This window comes from Lynx canadensis, chromosome C1, assembly GCF_007474595.2.
Source record: "Lynx canadensis isolate LIC74 chromosome C1, mLynCan4.pri.v2, whole genome shotgun sequence".
Classification (NCBI taxonomy): domain Eukaryota; kingdom Metazoa; phylum Chordata; class Mammalia; order Carnivora; family Felidae; genus Lynx; species Lynx canadensis.
Window position 1 is genome coordinate 82,242,543 of NC_044310.1, and position 17,808 is coordinate 82,260,350.

At 36.9% G+C, this 17,808-nt stretch overlaps 1 protein-coding gene and 1 pseudogene across 1 annotated transcript in view; one reads left to right on the forward strand and one right to left on the reverse strand.

The window, feature by feature from the left end:
- Nucleotides 1-17,808, reverse strand: part of DPYD (dihydropyrimidine dehydrogenase) — an 863,978-nt gene that overhangs the window by 44,038 nt on the left and 802,132 nt on the right.
- LOC115521731 lies at nucleotides 5,146-6,249 on the forward strand (annotated as a pseudogene).

Sequence of the window (17,808 nt, forward strand, 5' to 3'; positions counted from 1 at the left end):
TTTACTAGGTTTTTGACCTGGTCAAATTTTGTTTTATCTTTATAAGGTCTCAGTTGCCTCATTCATAAAATGTGAATAACATTTCACAGGGTTGTAGTAAGGATTATATAATTTATATAAAGTATATAAAATGAAGCCAGAGCTTGGTAAACAGTAGGCACTTATTAAATGTTAGTCCTTATCATCAACATCATTATTACAGAAATCCTCACGATGTGCTATAGTTTTCTATTATGAACTTACATATGCTTTAGCACATTTGCTATGTGCTTAATATGCTAGAGAAAACATTCCCCCTCCCTCCAGGAAACCATTTTTCCCCCAGTTTTTATAAGGGAAGTCAATGGATTAAGCATGTTTTACATGATAGAGAATTTGCTTATTTCACATTTAGACTACCTACACCCTATACAGTAAGGATTGCTCACATAGTTATATAATTTTATGTTTCACATGTTGAAATAAGTAAAATTAAGAAAATGAAGATTTGATAGTTGAGAAGTAAGCGTAAACACTAGTTCTTAAAGAATGAAGGCAAGGCCATTCTGTAGCCTGAAGTAAATGCTGTCATCTGTGGGGGTTGGGGAAAGATGCTAAGATCTGAGCCCATTACTGTGCTACTTCATGAACATCTGGCAGTCTGTCACTTCACAGGCAACAACATCTTCTCTAAACAGAATAGACTTGAATTCATCAGGGATTCCCATAGTACAGTATATGCTTAACTTAAGTACCTGCTTTCCGTGATTTCCATAGATTATCATATTCATGACACTGTGGAGTGAAAGCATTCTTCTCACTCTCTAACCAGAACATGAAAAAGAAATTAAAACATTGGCAGGCACTTTGTCTCCAGTTTGTTGGACAAGTAAGAAAAGGATTTTCCACCCATTTATGTAAATGAAATTCTGTCAACTTCGAGCATTTTAACAAAGATGACAGCCGTCTGTCTATTAATAAATACCTGACAGGATAACAATTACAATTGTAGTTGACTGGTTTTCTTTCAATTAATGTAGGTCAGTGGGTATTTAAAAAAATTCTTTAGAATAAATTTGAAAACCCCAATAACTTTTCCCCTCATCTCTACTAGCCCAGGAAGAAATTTCAGTATGTTCATTTTTGCCTTCTTAAGTGGTTTTAGAACATTATGGCCAAAGCCTTGTAAATACATAGAGCTATGTAATTAAATATGTGTGTGCTTACTGTGTGTATACACACACAAATATGAATACATGTAAGACATCCATATTTGAGTCTAATATTTGAATTCTATAGAAAGACTTAAAGCATAGTAGGCCCTCTTGTTATTTAGAAGTAGTTATTCAGATTAGGGATTATCTTTGTGCTACTTCTTTCTGACTTTGGATTTTATTCATTGTTGACTCTAAGAAAAGAAGGGTAAGGATATGTAACAAATTAATTAATCTGGTTACCCATCAATCTTTGGGAACATGTTTAGTAGAGAAAGAAGTGAATTCAATGAATAAATTGAGTTTTGAGGGATTATCTATGGAATTCATTAATCCACCCTGGCCCAATGTCCCATTAGTTAGATTTTAGAAAGTGACTTTCTAAACAGAATGAGGATGAGATTTTGAATTTTTTTGTGAGCGATCTTTCCAAGAGAATGTGTTTTCCTCTGTCTAGTGGAGTTTGAGAGAGAATCTATGTTGATGTATTAGAATACCAGTTACAAGTACTCCCCAATGAGTAATGTTATGTTTTTCTACTACAAATTGAAAACACAACATTGTATTTCATCCCATTTAAGATGTTACCACGTTTTGTGTATATGATAAGAGGAAAATAATAAGCAAAATAATTTTTTTAAATATTACTAAAACTTTTAAGCATTCACAGTCTGCTAATTTAAAGATAAATTAATTGCAAGACATCCTGGAAAAAATGAATGTCTTAGAATGAATGAAATGCATTGTGTTCCTCAAATACTTACTGGCTCGTTTTTAACTTTCTTTCTCATAGTAGCCATAATATGGTATCTCAATTTTCTGAGAGCCATGCTATGTGGAAATTAGATCATCATTCCTAAAATCCTATTTGTAAATAAGAGTCCAAATTTTAGGAATATGAAACAACAGCAACGAAATTATCATCAGACAAAAGCAGGGAACAAACACTGTTCTATTTCCAGCTTTATGCCAGAAAACAATGTGAGTAACCGAAAGAAAAAGGCAGAGAGGAGTAGTCACTGGATGCTTCTGATTTGGGTTGAGTCCAGAGCTGAATGCCTCTGACATAGGTGTCTGTTGTTTCTTGAATTCCATTCCACCCCTCCCCCGCCACCCCATCTCTCCTCTACAAGTTAGGTAATGCCAATTTTTTAAACTGAAGAATATGTAAAATATGTATTTGTATTTATGTCTTCTAAGGTGGTTTCTAGGGGCAAATATCACAAATAACCTCGTTCCTTCAAAGAAAACCATAATGTCTGAATGTTTTTTAAGAGCACAGTTCACCTCTTGAATTTCTGTATGAACATCTTTGCATGAGCTAAATACCTGGGCAGTTGACAGACTTAGTTATTTCTAGGAAAAATTTCTGTTGATCAGCATGCAGGGATTAATTCAAGCACTGCTCCTTAGAGATACTTTTTCTAGGACAGAATGAGCCACAGGGAGAAAGATACACAAGACAATGTCAAAAGATACAGCATCATTACGCCATTTAATGGTTGATGTGGGTTACGTCAGCCAAGTCCTAGGAAAGTAGGTTTTCCCTGAATAAGAATGACTCAAAAAGATAATGTCATATTTTATTAGAATCTATAAAATCATAAGCAAATACCATGTATTCCTATTAGTCATCCAATGATAGAAGTGTGTATATGATGGTACTAATAGATTCCTTAAATGCAAATTACTGCTAAATTCCTAAGTAAACTGCCCCCCACTTCAGAGACATTGTAATCCATCTCTTATGTCAGATGAACTGGGGGACTTATCCTTCTGAATCCATAGGCTTTACTGCTTTTCTTCATTTATCTCTCATACTCAGTAATCCTTTTACCTCTCCTTTCTAAGTTTATAATTTAAATGCAATCTATTCACTACTGAAAAAAAGACCCTAGTATAAATGGGATGTCTTTGAGTTATGGCTAAAGAAGCCATTACTGGTTACACAGTGGTCTGGATTCTATTACACATTTGACAATCTGGGGAGACTCACTGTCCACTTGCCTTCAAAAATGTTTTGTGTCAACACACAGAATTAAGGCTGGGTGCTGGCTTTGGGTCTTCTCTTGCTCTGACTTTCATATGATCTTGCATTTCATGTTTGAAGGGAAAGTCCTTGAGGACCAGAACTGGCTGCAGTAAGTTCTCTCTTTTTCATCATAATGGATTTTGATTTTATTATTTAAAAATTTCAAAGCAACAGATTGTCTAAATTGTCATTTATTTCGCAAAATCTTAGATGGTCATTAAAAAGAAAATCGTATTTAGAAGGACTATAAGAAGTATATAAAATTCTTACATAATATGTTTTTAGGAGAAATAAAAACCATTAGAGCAGTATATGAAGTGCTATAATTTAAGAAATTATTGTTTCCATACGTATACAGTTACCTGCATAACAATTGGGATCTCTGAGTAGTGAGATTAGAGGTGATCTTTTTTACAGTTATGTCTTTTGCTAATTTTCTATAGTGAGCACATTTACTTGTATACCATTATTTAAACAAAATATTGACTTAAATGGCACACTAATGGGAAGTATTACAAAAACTTTGTGGGAATAAAATTATAATTATTATTATGGCCCAAATCATTATCCTATTGTTGTTGTTTTTTAATATGAGCTTCAAATCATAATTTAGAATGGTAGCTATCAAGCAAACCTAAGCTGTGAGAGAATGCATATTTAATGGCTAAACTGACAGAAATTTGTTAAGCACACACTTCAGGCCTAATTCTAAAATATGTTTAAATATATATCAAATCAGAAATGTTCAGTCACTCTAGCAAAGCACTCTATATATTTGAGGTTATAGATTTTTATTTCTGAATATATGACAAAATGCCCATCCTTATGGGGTGTTGGTATATTAACATACCTCAAAGAATTAAACTGTAATGTGAACTTTCCAAGAATTAAAACTCTAGTGCTAGCTTTTAGGAGAGTGAGTTATTTTTCATTTATATTTCTCAAGGAAGATATATATTTAGATAGATATGCATATGAAAATATTTATACACAAATAAACAAAATAAAACTTTGTCCCTGCAATGTTGAGCTATCCAAACAACTGTAGTTGTCTGAATATCCCTGAGCCTAAAAACACTGCATCACTAGAGCACTATTTGGTGGCAAGTACTATTGGCAAGTATCCTCTGTACTTCCAGACAGAATGAACAGAGCAGAACAGAGCTATAGAGCTAAGTGTTACCCTCACACTAAGTTCCGATTGGTTCATTTGTGGATTAAATAAGAAGAACATTTTTTTCAATTTGAAAAAAAAAGTTAATGTTTTATTTCTTTTGAGAGAGAGAGAGAGACAGAGCACAAGTAGGGGAAGGGCAGAGAGAGGGAGACACGGAATCTGAAGCAGGCTCCAGGCTCCGACCTGTCAGCACAGAGCCTAATCTGGGGCTCAAGCCACGAGCCATGCGATCGGGACACTTAACCGACTCAGCCACCCAAGCACCCCAAGAAGAGCATTTTTGATTGGCTACTGATGTCTTTCGTAGCCCAGTCCTTATAAGTCAGTGAGAATGGGAGAAGTTTCACAAAGATAATGAAACCAATTTGTAAAAATATGAAACAAAGACTATATATTCATTAGAGGTGGTAGCAGCAAATATCCTGACATTGGAAAAATAAGGTATCTGTAAGGGAGTTAGAAGATCTGTAAACAACAATTGGTGAGAGAGAGTGAAAGGTGGGATTTTATACATTTTTAAGACCCATAAAGGTAACATCTACTTCATAAGCATTTAAAAATGGGCTTTCATATGAGTGATTTGTATTATCTCACCTCCTCGTCCTGACAGTCTCTCAAGGCCAGAGTCATTAGCCCCTGTTTAGCAGAAAGGAAACCAAGCATGGGGAGCAGTAAAGTGAATCCCAAGGATAGGAGACTTTGATGACACAGATCACTGAATGTCTTTGTTTGAAGTTCATGTTATGAACCCTTTCTGGAGCATGTCTGCAAGCTCCGTATGGAAATGGTCTGATGGTAAAGAGAAGACATTAATAGGGGATGTGATAACTAATCCTCTACACACTGCTCCAAAGAAACAGCTGCCTTCTATTCCCCAGAATGCTTTGCTCATAGCTAAGCGGACATCTCCTGCCCCAGCAATAGACAACAAATGGTACACGTGCTTCCTATGGACCCTTCTAGCTGGAATACACTTTTGCAGAATTTATCTTGGTTGTGAAGCATAAGTTACCAGGTATCTATCTATGTGCAGTCACCTTACTGCTCTGCATTAATGTGATTTGGAGTAGTATTCATACAGCTTGGACTTTATCAAGACAGTGTATTTAAGTTCACATCCCTGGTAACTACCCAGATAGTGAAAGTCCATGCTTGGTTTCTGATATTCCCATCTTTCACCTGCTAGTTGATCCCACTTCAGATGAACTAGATGTGAAGGGAGTATTTGCAAACTAGAAGCAGAACCATAATCATATTTGGCAAGTATTAATGTATGCAAGGAATGCTTTCTACAAGATTGATATGTAAGGCCCCTAAACCCAGAGGCTGTAGTACTGTATGAAAAAGATGCTCAGCTTTTTATGTATTTTTTTCTAATGTTTATTTATTTTTGACAGAGAGAGAGAGACAGCACATGAGTGGGGGAGGGGCAGAGAGAGAGGGAGACACAGAATCTGAAACAGGCTCCAGGCTCTGAGCTGTCAGCATAGAGCCTGACGCGGGGCTCGAACTCACAGACCACGAGATCATGACCTGAGCCCAAGTCAGATGCTCAACTGACTGAGCCACCCAGGCGCCCAGCAGGTTTTTAAAAGTAAAGTGGTTGACAATGTTAAAATGTGCACTGCTTGTTTGTTTGACAACCTAAAATAGAAGGCCTTTATGCATTAAATTAACTTTTCTCCGTAGAATCTTTCTGTACATGATGAAGCCAGAGAGAAGATGCTGACTCAGAAAAAGAAGCCTGAAATACAGCACAAATAAAATTTCTTATTGCTGGCCTGTCATGGATAAAGCTTGGTTCAGGACAAGCTTTCAGCAGAGAAGGGAGAAGAGTAGCAACTTAAAGCCCCGGTGAATCTGGTGTGCCATGCAATTTCCTGCTGGACCTGGGTCTAGTTAGCGCTGATCAAAGACAAAGGGCTGTTTGAAGGGTAAAACCGTGTGAATAAGGACCACTATCAGTGTTGTCCATGGATGCTTAGTTCTAACAGCAAGTTTTGGAAACCTCCCTTCAGGTAATTAATGCATTACTTCTGTCAGAGTGTCTCTAGGGTGGTTATCTAGTTTAGTACTGTAAATTATTGGGGACCTTGAGGTTTAACTATTTTTCTTAAGATAGTCCTAAAGGTGAGGTACATTCATTTAAACTAATAGAGTAGACAGAGCTCAGCACTATGTAATGATTTTTAAATCAGTGGTTTCAGTTGTACACATGTTAGTATATGGAGAGGAGAAGTAAAGTGATTTGAAAGCCTGGATAATCTTCCGTCTGAATGATCCAATTAAGTTAAACCAATGTTTATGAGCACCCACAATTCTTTAGGCATTGATCTCTCTAGCTGACTCACTATTCAGCAAGGAGACCCAAATTGAGTGTATCTTGGATACCTTCTAAAGGGAAGCTATGATGTGTCTTACTGAGACACTAATTTAGGAGGCCTGGCTATATCCAGCTGGTGTGAAATGAGAGAAATGGGTAACTTTTGTCACAGAATTCATTTCTGTATACAATCTCTTTCCTGAAATGTTTTGTAGTGGAGATGAATTACTGAATTGGGTTATTTTCTTCTAATATCCACCCTAACAGATGCTTGAACAAGAAACTTAAGTCCCCTAAGATAAAAAGCAGCATAATGACAGGTTCAATGTGCTAACACTACAGGTTTCCTGTATAAAACCTTTATTGGTTGCCTTATCATCATCAAGAGTCACTCATTTATTTGATGCTTTCAAGTACTATATATATGAATGTATGGATGAACAAAGACTTTTTTCCTGAACAGTCTTCACTAAAAGATTACTTCAGAATCATAGGTGAAAGCTTTATTATTGCTATATAATTGCAGGGGACACCTAGAGGAAGCCAGGTCATGCACTGTTATCATCTTTCTCTTCTACTGATTCAACCTAGAATATACTGGGATTTATCCACATTCTACCAAGTTAATAAAGAGAAAATTAGAAGACAAAATTAATCCATTATCTGGATCTATTACATGGAACTTTAGTTTCATTATAATATCAAAGATTCAATTTTAATATTATTTGGCTTACAATTTTGCACCTTTATTCTTAAGTGGAAAATGGTATATATATATATATATATATATATATATATATATATATATATATTTTTTTTTTTTTTTTTTTTTTTTTTTTTTTTTTTTTTTTTTTTTTTTTTTTTTTACTGTGGTATTATCTGGTTTTGGTAGTAAAGTTGATCAAGTTTCATAAATTGATTAGGGAGTTTTTTATATCTTTTTTAAGCTGGAATTTTTTAAATAACAGAAACTCCGACAAAATTATCAGCTATTCAGCTGTGAAACTACTTGTTCCTATTATCTTTTGAATGGTGAATTTTAAAATCTGCTTTCCAATTCTTTAGGTGATTATTGGTTATATATTTTCAAAATTTGGTAGTTTATAATTGGTAAGAAATTACCTCCTCCCTCTACACTTTATTGCCAAAGAGTCATGCATAACAATTCATTCTTTAATTCTCTCCTCTGAGGTTACAGTTCTGTTTTCATTCTTACACAGTAGATTCTTACTTTTCCTTTTTTGAACTATAATGATAATTTTATCTATTCATTGGCCTTTTCTTTTCACATGTCTCTTTGTTTTCTTCTTCTTTTTTCCTTTTTTGGTTATTTCTAAATAGACCTTGCTGATACTCAGGAAAAGGAGATGTTCTTGGTAGATCCACTGCCTCTCCTCCCAGTCCAGGCTAACCTTCCCTTCTCGGGCATCCTGAGCTTTCTTTATAATCTTCAGGTTCCATTGTGAAAACACCTTCTTTCTTTTCCCTTTTCTTTCCCCCCTTCCCTTAACCTTTTGCCTAGATGCTTTTTCCATGTCTCTTTGTTTCTTTTTTAAAACTTTTAATTTAATTTATTTGTTAAATTTACATCCAAGTTAGTTAGCATATAGTGCAACAATGATTCCAGGAGTAGATTCCTTAGTGCCCACCCCCCTCCCACAACCCCTCCAGCAACCCTTTGTTTGTTCTCCATATTTAAGAGTCTCTTATGTTTTTGTCCCCCTCCCTGTTTTTATATTATTTTTGCTTCCCTTCCCTTGTGTTCATCTGTTTTGTATCTTAAAGATCTCCTATGAGTAAAGTCCTATGATATTTGTCTTTCTCTAATTTTGCTTAGCATAATACCCTCTAGTTCCATCCATGTCTCTCTTAAAAAAATTTTTTTTAATGTTTTATTTATTTTTGAGACAGAGAGAGACAGAGCGTGAGCAGGGCAGGGGCAGAGAGAGAGCAAGACACAGAATCCGAAGCAGGCTCCAGGCTCTGAGCTATCCGCACGGAGCCCGACGTGGGGCTCGAACTCACAAACCAGGAGATCATGACCTAAGCTGAAGTTGGACGCTTAACCCACTGAGCCACCCAGGCGTCCCCCATGTCTCTCTTTTTTAACATTTTTTTCAAGTCAGAAACTTCCCAGCATATAGACCATTTAAATATACATGTGTCTATGTATATAAAATACAATATATATATATATATACACACACATAATATATTTTAATAATAGATGTTTATAAAATAGATTCCATGGCTTCTAAAAATGGGCAGGGATGGGGAGGACATCAAAAATTAGGTCCAGCAATAATGAACTACTTTTATTAAGTTTCTGTTTGCTTAAGCACTGGGAAATGGCTGTGTCTATTGAAAAGAGTACCAAGTCTGGAAACAGGAGATCAGGAGATTAAGGTTCTGGGTCTTTGTTCACATTATTTTTTTTTTTCCTGCCAGATTCGAAAATTAAGTCTTTTCCAAGGTATCTTTCACCAAAATTTCCTCTTATTTCTTGCTCAAAAGATTAGAGAAATACATAGAGCCAAACTGGGGGAAAAAAACCCTAATTTTAAGTTTTGTAGTCACTTGAATTTGCTTCAAAACTTTTAAAAAGCTTGTTTGTTTTTAATGATTTACATTTCAGTGGTTTAGACCAGGTCACCAGAGGACTGAAGTATAGTGAGAAAATGACTGGGTTGGTTGTGAGTGGGAAAGAAGTTCCTAAATTTAGGTGTGTGACTTTGGAATCCCGGGTCCCAGGATGAACCCGGTATCTGCATGATGCCCTGAGCGAGGAGCGGAGATCCCATAACGGACACCTCATAATGTAAGATAAACTCTATCATCATTTAAGACATTTTTAATGGGAAGATGAATAATATAGTATTATTTAGTGATGAAGGCAGAAAACCCTCATTGTTTTTCCCAGACTTTGGAGATAAAAGGTCTTTGCCTTCAGATACTGGCAATTTTGAACAAAACGTCTTCAGTACAAAGCACACTAGGTGCATTGTTTTTGGTGACTTCTGGTGACATAATAGAGGCCAGACAGAACAGTATCTGAAAAGAAAGGCTTATGCTGTGCAGTCTATAACTCTGGCTCACAAACATTAGGAAGTGGATTTTATGCCATGATAACACATCTCGGCCCTTCAGTGTGTCCCCAAAAGCCAGGTGAGAGTTCTGGGTAACAGCTCTGCGCTAGAACACCATTCAAGGCAATGACATGGAAATTAGCACACCCAGTGTCCCGCTCTGCTGCTGAGTCCCTCGATTTCCATGATTTGACAGGAAGATGATATCAAAGGCTGCGGAAAGGTGTTAAGGGAGAGCTCAGATGCTAGTGTGGATGCCGGAGCAGGTGAGCAGTTAGGATCGCATGTCACAGGCTGACAGGAGAGGGAGTGTCAGGCTACCCTGTGAGTGAAGCGTTGAACATGGGCCCTATCATAGAAAATATGCTTTTTGTTCAAACTCTCAATATCTGGAGGGAGGGGCAGCCTTTCTGGCATGAATGCTCTACTGCTGTGAGGACGCAGTGAAAGGTCGTCTCAGGGTTTGTTTAAAAAGGTCAGCTCAGGAACTACTGACCCCCATGACTCCATCCTGACAGTTTCAGCCCTCTCTCAGAATCGCTCTTGTCACTTCTAGCCTCCTGTGCTTTTCTGAAAACAAAACCCTCTACCACCTGCCGTCCATTATTCCATCAGTGAGCAACATGCGCTCTCTTCGGCTGATATTTCAATTTATTTGTGGTTAGATGTGCAATAATCCTATGACTGAAGCTGAGGGAACAGTTTAAAGATTTAAAACAAAACAAAGCCAGTGCTTCAAACATCTCTTCATGCAAAGCTTACCAGCCACAAAAATGTGGCTAATTCTCATCCATACAAAAGCAAAACTAAGACACGCAGATGGTCAGTGCCCGCCCTCTGCAGAGGGAGAAGCAGGGTTGGCTCCAAGTAACAAATAATTATCCAGGTCCTTTGTAAATCAAGTTGTACCACTTCTCCTGTGAGCATCCACAAAGGCGGCTGCATATATTTGCTATTAGCTTCTTCTTTGTCTGGGGATTTTGTTAATGCCCTTTCTTCATATAAGTTTGCGTCGCCTTGTTCTCACATTTGACACCGACTGAAATAGCCTCGCAGAACCTTTGTTTCTATTTTCTTCAAAATGTGTATTCCTCAATGAGGTTTCATCTTAATCTCTTCTTTTCAAAAGGATATGAATTGAACATGCAGAGAATCAGCCTAACAGGACCGATTATCAATTTCCATTTCCTTTCAGCGCCTTTGCCACCCGTGGGCCTCCTAGACAGCTTTCCTTGGAGACAAAGGGTGTCTGAAATGGACAACTTTATTTTATACACTGGTCTATCTTAGTGGACGACAGAGACTCATCGCCCATAATAAATCCTGCCTCTGACCCTTTTATATAATGCACAGCTGAGCTAAAAAGGAAATCAATGTTGCAATTTTAATTTAGCACTTTCATTCTGTTAATTTATCTAAAAAATCCTATGCCATGACTTTCCCTTGTCAAAACAGCCAATTCCTGTCAATGTGAAAATGCTTTGAGTTTCGTCCCTTTTTTTTTAATAGTGTGGCTGTAAAAACCATGGGTCACATATTAAGCCCTCCGTGTTTTTCTTGTGAGTGCAAAGCTCCTTTTGAAATCAATGTGCACACAGCAAGTTGGAGAGATGTGTAGCGTCTCTAGGGAGAAAGCAATCCAGGCCTACATTGTTAGCTTTGCTAAAGATGCTCGTGAAACACTACAAAAATGGGATGCCAACTGTCTGACGTGTGTATTTGGTAGTGAAGCCCTATCATTTTAGTAAACTGGGGCTATTTAATCACGCTTAATCCCTGGGGAGAGTTCTAAGTAATGAACATCACTGTGTTTTCTGTCAGTGCACCAAAAAAGGACTCTTTGGCTTCACTCTTTTCTCCCTATATTTCAGAACTTGAGAATAACCTCCAGACAGAACCTTAACACTGCTCTGGGCACTATCCTCTCACTGGAGACAGAAGCCAGATCAATATCACATAGCAAACAGCACTATGGTAGGAAGGGTGCAGAAAATCCCACAAGGAGGGTGAAATCTGCTGCATTTTCAACAGGAATCTCATGTCAAAGGAATTGTTTCTTAAAGTCTTCATTCAAATATCACATTTCCTAGCCATCTTATTTAAATTAAAATTTTTTCTGCCTCCTGCCACTCCCCTAGCTGTGTCTGTCTATACTCCTTCCGTGCCATTTTTCCCACTTAGCTAGCACTTACAATTTTCACCTTTACTTTATAACTTATTTATTTTGTTTATTGTCCATCTCCATCCCAAGTACAATGTAAATGACTATGTGTTCACTAAATTATCCTTAGAACATGGCACAGTGTTTGACACATGGTAGGTGCTTGATAAATATGTTTCCCAAAGAAATGTTATGAGGCCACATCTGCCAGGTTGTCTGTCCCTTGAGAGTGGGAATTGCACCTTGATTGTCACCCCAGAACTGAGGCCCCACGTAGAGGGGTTACTGCAGGCTGCTCTGCATACTGATTGTGTTTGGGAAGAAAACCACCTGTTGCTCTTAGAACCTTCTGGACCTCTGCAAGAAGTTTGGTATAAGAGAGGAAGCCCAACTCCAAACCCAGGACGAGAAATTAGCTGAAGTATGGGCTTGTAAATAGTCAGATTTGGGGACTTGTGTGTTACAGACACGAACCTAGCTGGTCTGAGTGTGACACAAGACTTTAGCTATTGGTCCAGCATACTTTAAGTAAAGTAGTTCAGTGAGGGCCATTATGGCATAATTACCATGCCAGACACTGCAGGGGAGACAGCCTATGTCTACAGGTAGATTATGATCTAGGCAGGTTAGTTTATATGTTCCAAGTCCAGAGCAGGACATGGCATATACTGTCTTGAAGGACAGTGCTTTCAACAGGAGAGATGAGATAAATGGCATTAAAAGCATTGGCAATGGTGGCAAGAGAAGCAGAACGCATTTGAGAAATAGCAATTAGCCTCAGGTAGTCAGTCCACTTACCTTGTAGACATGCTTACTAGAAGGAAAGTTAAAAAGTTAAAATCATAGGTGGTTAATTATACTGGAGATTGGGTATTAAATGTTGTATTATTTTATTGGGGAAACACATAGCTATTAAGGAGAGGGTAGACTCCTTCAGAAATCTATGTTTTGGGAAATATGTTTTGTTTTATTTTGTTTCTGTGGGAGTAATGGGGAATGTTGGCAAATATAATTAGTCAAGTAAATAAATATTTATAAGTACTTTATAAGTATAAACCTTAAGAACTATGGAATTTATCCAACTTCTAATTATTAAGAGATAAAATTAGAATATTCCAGAATGGAGTCATGTACTTGCTTTTCAAAGACTTCCTAGACAGAGATTTTGCAACTTTGCTCATCAACCTTTCTAGTATTCTGACTGGTTAAGGAATTCTTCCTTCTTTGCAAACCAAACTATTTAACCTTCAGGAGAATCAATCTTATCTGATTTTATCCTCCGTGTGCCTAGAGAATTATCATATGGCATTACCAAAAGTCAGCCTGCTATATATGCCTGAAGAGGGTAAGCAAGTAAATTTTGTTGAAATTCTGTTCTCTAAAAACCCCATTGCTTTCATCTTTCCTGATTTCACTCATTTAATCTTTAGTTTTAAAAAAGTAGCTCTTAACCATCTTTGCTATCTTTACATTTCTTCCTGAAAATTGACAATGAAAACTGCACTTTGACCTAAAAGGACTGTGACTTTTGCAGAGACTAGTGGATGATCATTTTGTGACTCTTTCATGCCATTGATTGACATTTTCGTTCTTGATTGTACTGCTCTCATTAGTCAAATTAAGTATAAGGTTGCTTTTTCCCTCAGATAATTTTCTTCTATACTTAGATCTGGTTAGACTGTCCTCTGTTATCTTGAAAGTCAAGGTTCACTACCATGTGGCCAGGGAATAGTGAAACGTGGTCTTTCTTGACACATTTATTTAAAATTTAAAGGTAAAACCTCCATTTTCAGGGGCGCCTGGGTGGCTCAGTCGGTTTAGTGCTGACTTTGGCTCAGGTCACGATCTTGCGCTTTGTGGGTTCAAGCCCCACATCGGGCTCTGTGCTGACAGCTCAGAGCCTGGAGCCTGCTTTAGATTCTGTACCTCTCTCTCTGTCCCTCCCCTGCTCACACGCTGTCTCTCAAAAATAAACAAACATTAAAAAAAACTTTAAAAAAAAGCCTCCATTTTCAGTTGAGGAACTAGAGACTGAAAATTTTAATATTAACAATAACATTGTAGGTCCTCATATGAATTCTGAAAATTGGGTATTTTTGCATATTAGAAACCTATGCTTTGTATATCAGTCAGTACTAAGATATACACATAAAGAGTTTACCACACTTCCTATAGTTAAAATTTATTTTTCTAATAAATTCTGCTTCTAATATTAAGGCTGGGGTTTGACCAGTTCATTGAGACTTGGTCCTTTATTATCCTCTGAAATTGGTACTTTCCCGATGAATTTAAGAAAACCAGTAAAAATTCAATTGAATAGGGTTTGAAATATAGTACCTTCAATAGCCCAGAGGACTCTCTTATTTTCTAAATCTGATAAGCAAGGTAAATATATGAAGAAAAATATATATACTCCTTGACATCACATTTATAAACTAGCTTATTTATAAAATTTTTCTTTATTGGTCCTTTGAATGTAAGCGAATCAACAATCTAGATGATTTAAAAATGGATGAGAGCATTTATTAATCAAGAAAACATAGATGAAGGCATATCAACATTTACTTTTGTGTTTTAATTCCTTCATTCATCTTTCTCTAATTTGTATATTTTCTACCTAATCTTTATGAGATTTTTTAAAGCTTCATTACAATATCCTTTTTCTCCTTTAGCCTCTGCTGTGCTTAGACAGACATCTTTACTGAGTTGTCAGGACAGTGCAGGTTCTGAGCCTCACAGCATATAGGAGTAGCCCGGGTGATTTGGATCAATGTGCAATAACAAATCTGGGTCCCTGCCAAATTTGGTTTGCCATTGTGAAGTTCCATTCCTGCACTTTAAATCATGATGGAGTTTCTTGAATTCCACTTTTGCTTGAATTTTATCTCATTTAAACAACTTTGGAAGAAGTATTTTGCACCCTCGATTTCTGTGTGAAAGTCACTGATCAACTGGTGGATTTATAATTTGGAATGACACAATGTCTGATGTGTAGGAACCAGAGGAAATCTTCATAATGAACTTCTTCTTTGTCACTTTGCCAAAGCAAATGGCTCCCTTGCCCTGCTCCATGTAGCACAGATTTCTGGAATTTTAATGTACCATTAGTTTGACCAGCTTTCAGCCCTTAATAAAATAATTCTCCTAGCCCTTAGGTTATTTATTTTTCTTAATACTTTGTTATGAGAAAAGTCAAATAGTCAATGTTAACTGGGTCACGATGCTTTAACATGGTAATTTTAGTAACTTTTCTGAGTATTTTAAAAACATGGAGAGGCACAGTTTCCCAAGAGATAGTTCAGGGAAACCAAGAACTATGTTTATTCCAAGCACAGATTCAACAGGTCAGTGTCCACATAAGATCTTGTGTTTTGCATTTTATATTATTTCCTTAAACATGTTTAAGTATCTGTCAAGGATGAAAAAATACAGCCTTCGCGGTCTATTTGGAATTTATCCCTCCTATTTGAACAGATAGTAGGGACAAAATATTTGGTTTCAATGGCTATCAGTTCACTGAGAAAAGTCAGATGCTACTAAAATTTGTCTGCATCTTTGAACACTGGGGTAATCTACTCCCACTCTCCTCCCATCTCAAATATCTGTGCTTCCACATGGAGAATTGTTTATCTGATCATCTCTTAATGACTTGTGGGGTGGCCCTTGCTTTGTGAATTTAGAAAAGCCCCTTACTTCTTTTATCTGCTGAATGTGGGGACCATATATTTTCTCTAAAACCCATGGGGCCTAATATAGGAAGTTGGAGAGTTTAACTTTTTCCAGTGCGCGTGAAAGAGAAACTCTAGTTTCACCAGAATAACATTTGGTGGAAATGGATTAGTAATGTAAAACCACAGCTTGTATAATTTTGTTGTAACCTTAATTTTGAAATCTTTAAAAAATTTTTTTAATGTTTATTTATTTTTGAGAGAGAGAGAGAGAGAGAGAAAGAGAGAGACAGAGGACAAGCAAGGGGAGGGCGAGAGAGAGAGAAAGAGAGAGAGAGGCAGAGGACAAGCAAGGGGAGGGCCAGAGAGAGAGGAAGAGACAGAATCCGAAGCAGGCTCCAGGCTCTGACCTGTCAGCACAGAGCCTGACGTGGGGCTCAAACTCACAAACCGTAAGATCATGCCCCGAGCCGAAGTCGGATGCTTTAACGGACTGAGGCACCCAGGTGCCCCAAATTTGAAATCTTTAAAAAGGATTCTTTTACAATACATTAACTAATGAGAAAGAAAGAAGCTGCTTGTTTTTGTTTTCCTGTGTAAAGTGAATGGAAATTGACCTTGCATGATTATGCCTCCTATTCTGTGTGGATGAACCTCCTTTTTAAAAGACTATCTTGGTTCCATGACATAATTTTGTTTTAACAAACAAACCAAAAGTGTATTGCATCGTTGACATTCTGATTCTCCCCAATCATGCAGATGAAGTATCTCATTTGTTGTAGAAAATTAAGATTTCAATAAAACCTCAGGCCATCTACATAGGTGTGAAATAGAAATTCTAGTTTTATAACTTTCTAGTAGGTAGAATTGTTAGAACTATGCTGAATCTTTGCATAGGCCTGGGCTTTAAGGGACTCAATTTACTAAACAGGCCAGAATAAACTGATAAGCAACAACTTATTTTTACATTAAATAGGTGCCTTTAAGATGCTTAGAAATAGTTAATTCTGTTTAGTAAATAAATAATTTATATGATTCCTTTATTTTGGGACTATTAATGGTTTCTCAATCCTTTTGAGGACATAATAGTACAATGACCAACTTTAGCCTTACTCTTGTCTGACTTGTCACAGATCCCCAATATTCAGGATAAAAATGAGTGAAGTTTACTGTACATGTGCAACTGCAGAACTGCTTTTTTGACCCTCATCTAAACAGATGTGGTATTAAGTGATAAACGGCTGGAAAAATTGAGAGGCAGTGGCCATTTCTCCACTTTCAGCACCAAGTTCCCACTTGATTTAGTTTGGGATATCTTCTTGTCTCTAGACTGTAAACTTTGAATATGAGTATATGAAAAATATCCTTTGTAAACCTTTGACAATCTTGATTCCATCCTAATAATTTTTTTATTATCTACAGATTATAAAACATTTCTATATAAATGTCTTGTCGAAAGCTCTCGAGCACTTGCTTTGACTTGCCTCCCTGGCCCCTTCTTCCTCTTGTCCACACTTCATCTCCAATCAAACTAAACTCCCTATAGTCCCTAAACGCTCCATAATATCTCATGCTTCACAGTCTATGCACATGTTGTTCTCTGGACCTTATTTACCTTCCCTCTATTCTTAATCTGGTATATTCCTACTATTTCTCTAGGTCTCAGCTTTGATATTGTCTCCTCTGGGAAGCACTCCCTGTTAACATTTACTTTCATAACACATGGGATTAACCCATTCATAGCATTTACTCCATAATGCTCAGTCCCTGAACTTTCCCCTAAGCTATTTGGTGCTTAAATATATTTGTTAAGTAAATCAATGAATGAATGGGTAGTAAAAACTACATCTTTTCTTTCATGTGCTTTCTGCATATGATTTTCCCATTTCAGTTCTTTTTTAATCCCCTAAAAATAGTACCTTGGAATTTTTGCAAATCCTAGGTTTTCTTTGGGACTTTTCTGCCTTGCTCTGCCTGGACAGTCATTCATTCATTCAACAAATATTTCTGAGTTTTGTTTATGTACAAGGCACTCTGCAAGGCTGTGGAAAGAACTCCTGGGTGTTACTGTCGAGGGGTTTATAGTCTACCAGAAAATGGAAGAGAGGCTTAAAGAATACTAATCGAGTGGAAAATGGTGTCATGGAAGGGAAATAATATATTCAATT